The following is an 8,337-nucleotide window of genomic DNA, read 5'->3' as shown; positions in this document are numbered from 1 at the left end:
AGATCGCGTGACTCATATCCGTCGTGTACAGTTTCATTTTTTGTGGAGTTTTCACGCTATACATACTACAGCTTGGAATAGGTTTTGTAGATACATCAACTGGAGTAAAATATAGTACAGGTTAATAGTACGTATATTCCAAACAATTTCGGAAGTGTATCTTCTGAGGTGCTTATAACAGTCTTTATGTGCTTTACTTTTGATATATTTTGTGTATTCTCTTATTTTCATTAGTAAATATTCTTGAAAAGACTAATGTGTTTGATATTAGTTTCTATACATAAGTAATTTATACCATATTGTAATATCATTTGTATCGTAGTTGGTTTAAAATTTTCGATCCAACACCAATATGTCTCAAATATTACTGCATCTTTGGGAAGTTGAGCAAGATGTCGCCCCAAGTGGGTACCTTTCAAAAGGTGCACATCGCAGCGTCCAAGATTAAAACAGTCACACAGTTGAATATGGTCTTTACTTCCAGCTGTGGGAACATTATGGAAGTAAGAATCAATTCTTAGTCAGATGAAAATAGCAAGATAAACCCGAAGCTGCCGAATGGCAGCAACACCTTTGGCTAGTAATTTAAAATTAATGTTAAGTAAAATTGAATATTATGGTTTTAAAACTTCGCTGTTTGACCTGTGTATTATATAAGATACCTTTTAGGTTTAAAGCTGCATATTCTCAGTGAACATTAGATGTTAGTTGTCCAAAAAAATCAGTATAGAGTAGGAAGTTTGAAATGTCTTGTAGAAAATGTATCTCAACGAAATAAAATACATATTGTATACAAATATAAAACGTAATTTTTAATATCTTAAAATGTTATGATAACTTCCCTCTTTGTATCACTATAAAACACAAAGTGATTTTTAAACAATTTAACGAATTTAATTGTAAAAGAGAAACTTCCAATCTAAATGGCTGAAACTTTGAAAAGACACTCGTTATTCGCTTATATATACTGAAGTAAATCTCAGTACTGGTGTTCAGAGTATTAAATAGATACGAGCATACAGCTAATTTATATTCCTTTCACTTGACACTTATTACTTTTTACAGTGCTAGAGACAGCTCTATTATCCTATCTTGTCTGTATGACTCCCATACTCTGTGAATAACACAATGCAGATTATTGCATATATTTTATATTTAGATATTATACAAGAAAAGTAAATTATAAATAATAATGGAACAGTCGTAATATTTCACTATTGCTTTATAGCGTTTATAATTTTAAAAAGAAAAATATGGACCATATTTTCCCAGTAAGCTATAGAATTAATCTAGACCAGGTCTCGACAAATCCCGGGTGTCAATTGCCATGGCCTTTTTAGATCTTGACGCCTTGTATTTTCTCTCATACAGAGCTGTGATAAATAAACCCGAATCTAAAACTGTTCTGCACTTTTGGAAGACCGGAACTATTTCAGCATTCTTTGAGTCTTAAATCTAACTTTGTGTCCATGATTTTAATGGTGGATTCAGTATTTCTTCCTAATTTTTAGAAACGAAGTACTGCGATTGAACGACGAGTTACTAATTTCGTGTGAGTTTGTTTTGATTCTTTCTCTCAATTGAGCCAATCAATGCGCGTGTTTAAACTCATAAGGGACCAAACAGTAGCGTATTTAGGTAGAGGCTAGAGGGGTCTGAGCCTCAAGGGCTCGTAGCCTTAATGTGGGCCCATTGATAATTTTATCCTATGTAAAAACTTATTCCTGGGCTCACACAACCTTAAATCTGCCACTGGTACCAGAGACAGTTTTTCAGGCAATACTATGAAGTGGTTGTTGATATCATGGTCGTTAGCATGCACTCATTGCTGTAGAAATAAATAAACCTACAAAAATCGTGGATAACAGAAACAGCGGATAATCGAGACACTAGTGTATTTCACTAATTAGTCCATTGTTTAATCTAAATAATAATTTTCAATATATTTAAGTTTCTTGTTTTAAATTATAATCATCTTACTACAATTTAATCACATTTTCATTAAAAAATTATAAAAGACATTACAATCATAGTCGCCAAGTGTCTGTCGGTCAGTCAGTTGGTTGTGTTCGATTTCTCAGTATTTTGTGAGTTACACGAATCTAATTTCACTTTTTCTCCTATAATACTTCTTCTTCTGATAGCCTGATTCCGTTTTTGTTGCATTTAATTGATAACAGAAGCGGAAAGAGCTCCTAAATTCTGAAACTTTTTTTTTGCTGAAGATACAGAATTGCATTTGCACCCCATCAACGCCTGTGAAAAATATGCAAAAAATTTGTACAAATCTATGCTTAGGAACTGTAACGACAAATGTCTTGTTAAAACAGACTGATTATACCAGTTAACCGTAAGGAAGAGGACAAGGTGTACCTGAGTGACACCCAACACAACCTAAACATGCATATGTGGTTAAATGACACCAGCCGTGAAGTATAGAATAACAGACTATAACTGAAGTTAAGTGAAATCGTTAAATGTGTATTTTGTGTACATTGTTTTTAATAACTCATCAAATATTTTGTATTCGTGTCATTATGGATAATAACTTATGTCAAATTTGTTTTTCAACGTACGGATATTAACGACTTTCATTAAGAAGGATTAAATCAAGTAAAGATACTAACACTGTGTGTGTGTTTTCATAGCAAAGTCACATCAGCCTATCTGCTGGGTCCAGCAAGAGGAATCGAACCTCTGATTTTAGCATTGTAAGTCCGTAGACTTACCGCTGTACCATGGGGGAGCAAAGATACGAACTATGCAGACTTTTTATGTTAATTTTACAGAAGCCATTTCTGGAAGAGTAGTATGATTATGCCTATACATTGGTGATTCTGACCTTATTATTTGTCCCATGTGTAACTTGTGTTTCTCAAATTGGAAATGCAATATTTACATACAAAAACAACATATGCTGCCTTAATTTTCAGATTGTAGGAACATTAAAAATATTTTTTATTCCTACTTCAAATTAAAACTTAAAAAAACTAGAATTTATGAAATTCACACTCATTAAACGTCTTTCAAAATGTCAGTTGAATTCATGTCAGTATTGAAAAGTACTTAAAATTATCTTTTTTATTCATAAACTTATTTATTTACTATTTTCTTTCTGTATAATAGTTAACGTACGACACTTCAGTGATACTGGTTTTGAGATGAAACATATGCATTTTTTGCCATAAATAAAAAAAGGATTGTTATTTTGTCATCTTTAACGAAAAACGTTTGTAGTTGTTCAAGTAAAGTCGATAGTTGGAAAGAAAAACATAATGCATAAATACTTAGAATCAATCAGTGACTGTACCTTATAAAGTCAATCATACGTTGACTGCTATCGAAAGTTTTATACAATTACTAAGGTTTATAAATCAACTTTCTTTTTGCCATATTGTGCCCAATATTGAATATTTGTTGCATTTTTATTTAATGTGTAAAATCTAATTTCTAAAATGTGTTAAATCCCTATCGGATAAGACATGGTTACACTAAAGTTTTCTGTTAAACGATTTTCCAGTAGATTGATTCAGCTTAACAAGTAAATCAGTTACTAACCAGAATGTAATGTACAAAACTAATAAAATGTAATGCTGTTCACATTAATACAGCTTCAATATGGATTTGTTATAGAAAAGAATAATGACATGAAATCAAATAGCAAATACTAAAAGTTTAACAGCAGCTCACAGTTAAAAATATCAACAAAAGGACAGTTTTCTTTTGTTTTTCATGAAAACGTGTTTATATGCTCTTATATACATTGTTCAAAAATTATGATGTTTAACCAGATATCTCTGTTTTATATCTATGAGAAAGCACAATCACAGTTATTAAATAATGTCCATGTCATATCAAAGTTCATTTTCATGAAAAATGTATCAGTTTGTTATTTAATATACAAATATCTAGTGTTGGAATTCATAACAGTGCATAATTACGATTACCAAGGCATATAAAGGATTTAAGAAAAATAAGATACGTTTAAAAAAAATAAAATGAGAGTCGTCTGACATTAAGATATTTGTTATAAAAATGATATGAAATTAAATAAACATTATGTGAGTAACAATATTTTTCAAAGACGAGGGATAGATAAGTATGAACCTTGTTTATATATTCTTTTAAAGGTTAATCAAAGATCAGTTAATCAGTTTTGTGGTCTGGTATTGGAGCTCATAAAATGAGATTCTGTTTAACAAAACAGATTTACAAGTACAATAATTGATCAGAAATTATTTTGTAGTAAATCGCATGCTCACTTTACAAACTTATGCAAGACGTAAATCGATATGGAATGAGTGGATAGAAAGATTGCTGGGTTAATGTGGTTAACTCCTCCATCAAAGCTAATTCCAGTTTACTAAATAGATTGAAAGTAAATGACGTATTTTCAAGCATCATCTAAGTACATCTTATCAGATTGAAGTGTGGTGATCTACTTGATAAGTCAATTTATTTGATATTCTATTCTTACAGGAAGATGTTACCCATGAAACATGATGTGGCAATGAATTATTTTCTATTAAAAGAAAGTTCTAGGTAATTACACGCATATATTACAACACTAATAGTTCTAAGATTACAACTCACCACTCACCACTTCAGTTTAGCTCTAGCTGTCTATGTGAAGACACGAACCTATCTGATTTTATCAGAAATGGCATCGAGAAGCTGCAAGCATCCTCCAGACGCATTCAGCTATGTATGTGGCCAATTTATCAAGACAAGAGCGAAAACGTACTCTGTGACAGCATCTGTCTTAATGTATGATGAATATGGCTGGGAGATTATCGGATACTTCAAAATGGTGGCATTCCTGATGGGTATCGAAGGAGGTTTTACCAAGTTTTTCGGTTCTCTTTGCCTTTGGGACAGCAGGGACACAACAGAGCACTGCAACAGGAAGCACTCTCTACAACGGACAGAGATTTCTGTGGGGAGGCACAATGTCAAGTGTGAGCCTCTAGTGGACCTCTGGAAGGTGTTGTTCCTACCATTGCACATAAAATTAGGTCTTATGAAACAATTTGTCACAGCTCTTGATAAGGAGTCTGCAGCCTTCAAGTACCTTCGAGACTTCTTCCATAAGTTGTCTGGGGCAAAGGTCAAAGCTGATGTCTTCGTTTGACCATAAATAAAGAAGATCCTGGAGTGCACAGAATTCCTCAAGAAGCTCAGTAAGAAGGGAAAATAGCTCAAGGATGGTTTATAGCAGTAGTTCGGGGCTTTTGAGACAATCACAAGGACGAAAATTATGTGGAACTAGTTGAGGCTCTGGTGAAGAAATATGGCAAAATGGGTTGCACGATGTCCCTGAAAGTTCAAGAAAAATGGTAATACCTAGTCAGAAGAATGTATACTATGTGTTTTTTTTCATTCCATTTTTTACTCTTATTTTTAATCTAAACTTAAATGCAATTCACATCTAAATGGAGTAAAAATAAGTCTGGGCAATTATTTTCATACAAGTTGTTTGAGTAAGAAACTGATTTGATGGTTAAGGTGCTCAAATTGCAAACCTTCGTCATTGAATATTCAATCATGAAGTAAGTATATAATGTGATGGTAAACCTTGGTAAAAGAGTAGCCCAAAAGTTGGGAACAGGTGATGTTTACTAACTGCCTTCCCTCTAGTCTATCACTGATAAGTTAGGGAGATCCCTCATATAGCGTTGTGTAAAATTCAAAACACACCAACTAATTATTTATTGACTCTAGGATGATGTAGGCTTGAGCATTGAATAATTAAAACATTACCTTAAATAACACATAATTATTAACATTATAAAATACAAAGAGTAGCTTACCTTATTCTAATTGATATTTGTGGTATTTTCAGGCAAAAACTGATAAATGAATTAAACACAATGATCTTGAAAAAAGTCTGAACTCAACATATAAACATGATGTGGTTATTCAGCCAAGAAAAAAACATCACATGACAATCAGTTTCACGGTATTGGCCAGGTTCATGCTTTCTCTGTACAAATTTCAACAGTAAAAGATACAGTCCAGATGCCATGTTACCACAATATCCTATCAGTGAGAATGGACATTATCTGTTGTAGACAACTAAGGAAATAGAGCAACCCGAAAAAGGCAATATATCGCATTCCTTTTTGGACAATGGGTTTTGTTAAAACTGCACACAAACAAAAGAAACAAAGATGCTTAAAAATTTATTTATCAATAAAACACCCATGTAACATTAACACAAAAACATTTTACTGACTGTTTACATCTTACAACACTTTTTTACAATATTTAGAAAAAATCTGTCTGTCTAGTTACATGTATAATTTAAATTATTAATGTACATTTGGTATACTTAACTCACCAATTCATTGGTATTCTGAAGGAATTCTTCTTTAAGTATCCTTACACTATCAGCTGTGGAGACAATTATTTAGTATTGACGAGTCTATCATTTCAAACAAGTAATGTAGAAAGTGTGTGTAATTTTTCTGATAACAAAACCGCATCTGGTTATCTGCTGTGTTCATCAAGGGAAATCAAACCCCTGATTTTAGCATTGCAAATCCAAAGACTTACTGTTGTCTCACTAGAGGACAACGTAGAAAGCACTCAATTGTTATGACACAAAATTCAATAAACAAACAATTGTTGTTTAACATGAGAGATGAAGTCTTATTTAATACAATAGTGAACAATAATACATTTTCTAGAAAGTTATAAGCTGCTTTTTTCACATTCTGATTCAGAATCAGGTGCACATTACTTATTCTGAAAACGTGCAGGTTCTACATACTATATGTTTAAGAGAGCTATTAAGTTGATATTTTTAAGCTTGTATTTGTTCCTCTTTCATTTTTAAAGTTGGTAATACCTGCGACGCCCTGTGGAGAAAATTGCTTAAAGTGACTTTCTATCAGTTGAAAGCAACCTTTTCAGTTATTGTATCGGTAATATCAGATAGATAACTGCCCCACCTATCCATAACAAGAACAACTGGCCATATTGTGCTTATATCTTGCTGGATAAATATAAAGTTTCTCTGAACCTAAATCTGATAGGTTACCTTCAACTAAAAGCATATAAAAAATAGCAGCCAATCATAAAGTAAGGAGGTGTATCCACATGTACTGTATTGCTTTATGTTTCAATAAATAAAAATTTATTTTATGCAAAATATCCAAGCTGTTTAATCCTTAGTCTAAACTTAATCATTATGTCTTAACAATGCTTTCCAAAACCATATTGTTAGTGAATTCCCATTATGACAAACCCATCTAAAACATATCCCAAGCATACTTACTCACCTAAGCCTAATACATGTACAGTGTGGCCCGTAAGTCCCTACCCATCCATATATCTTATGTATCCAGTGTATTTGTGTGTTGTCCCTCATTCTCGTTGCATAATATTATGCGACGCCATGTTCTGTGAGACATTTTCAAGTGTAAATGGGCTTAAATCGGTCATATTTCTCTGAAGAAAAAGAAAAAAAAATTATAATACATGCATAATTGAATATAACATGATAACATATGGATGGGTAGGGGCTTACGGGCCACCCTTACAATTACTTACCAAAAGGTAAATTTCTAGTTGCTATAGATAGTAAACAAAGGTTTTTAACATTGACCATACTCAAGATTTACGGTAGTTATATTTGATCTTTTATGAAATATGGCTATATATAGATAAGTTCCATGTCATTTGACCAGTTCACTAGACTTCAACAAAATATAGCCATTTGCATTATCAGTAATTACCTATTTAACATCAGGTATATTTACAAATCATGTAAGCTACTTCTTGTCACAGAAAAACTTTTATCACACAAGAAATGTTATTTTATATAAACTGCATGAAGAAATACACCAGTACATTTCTAGATATTTCCTTTATTTACTCATGCAGGTTGAAATTAACACAAATCTTTGTACAGTTCATGTATTAAACTCATCTGTACCCAATAATCATTCTTAGCATATTAGTCTTCCCCAAATTACCAAACGCCTCATCAGATATGCCAGTGTTTCATGTGTGCTTTGCCAAATAACTATATCTGCCTTTGAACATCTGTACAGTATTACACTTTAATCACTTATTGCTTTTTTATTTTGCCAACTAAAAGTGTGGCACATTGTGTTTATCTGTATTTGTGACTTATCTATAAAGACAATACCAATCTTAGTGGCACTATCTTTTGGACTAGTACTTTCTGTCTTTTTTTATAACATGTAGGAATAATTCCATGTAATGTATATAATGCTCATAATATCTTCTTTGACTCATGTCCTAGTTTATCTTGTCACTCTTCGTTTTAAGAGTTACTTTTTCTTATTTATATCATTAATTTTCTTAGCA

The 8,337-nt window shown here is 32.2% G+C and overlaps 1 protein-coding gene across 1 annotated transcript in view; it reads left to right on the top strand.

Annotated features, from left to right (window-relative positions):
* The window catches only part of LOC143225304 (uncharacterized), a 520,157-nt gene that overhangs the window by 479,447 nt on the left and 32,373 nt on the right, over positions 1-8,337 (top strand). The gene's annotated exons all lie outside the window — the stretch shown is intronic.

The sequence above is a fragment of the Tachypleus tridentatus genome, chromosome 9, assembly GCF_004210375.1.
Source record: "Tachypleus tridentatus isolate NWPU-2018 chromosome 9, ASM421037v1, whole genome shotgun sequence".
In the NCBI taxonomy this organism is placed as follows: domain Eukaryota; kingdom Metazoa; phylum Arthropoda; class Merostomata; order Xiphosura; family Limulidae; genus Tachypleus; species Tachypleus tridentatus.
The sequence above is the reverse complement of the archived record's forward strand: the minus strand, read 5'-3'. Positions and strand labels throughout refer to the sequence as shown.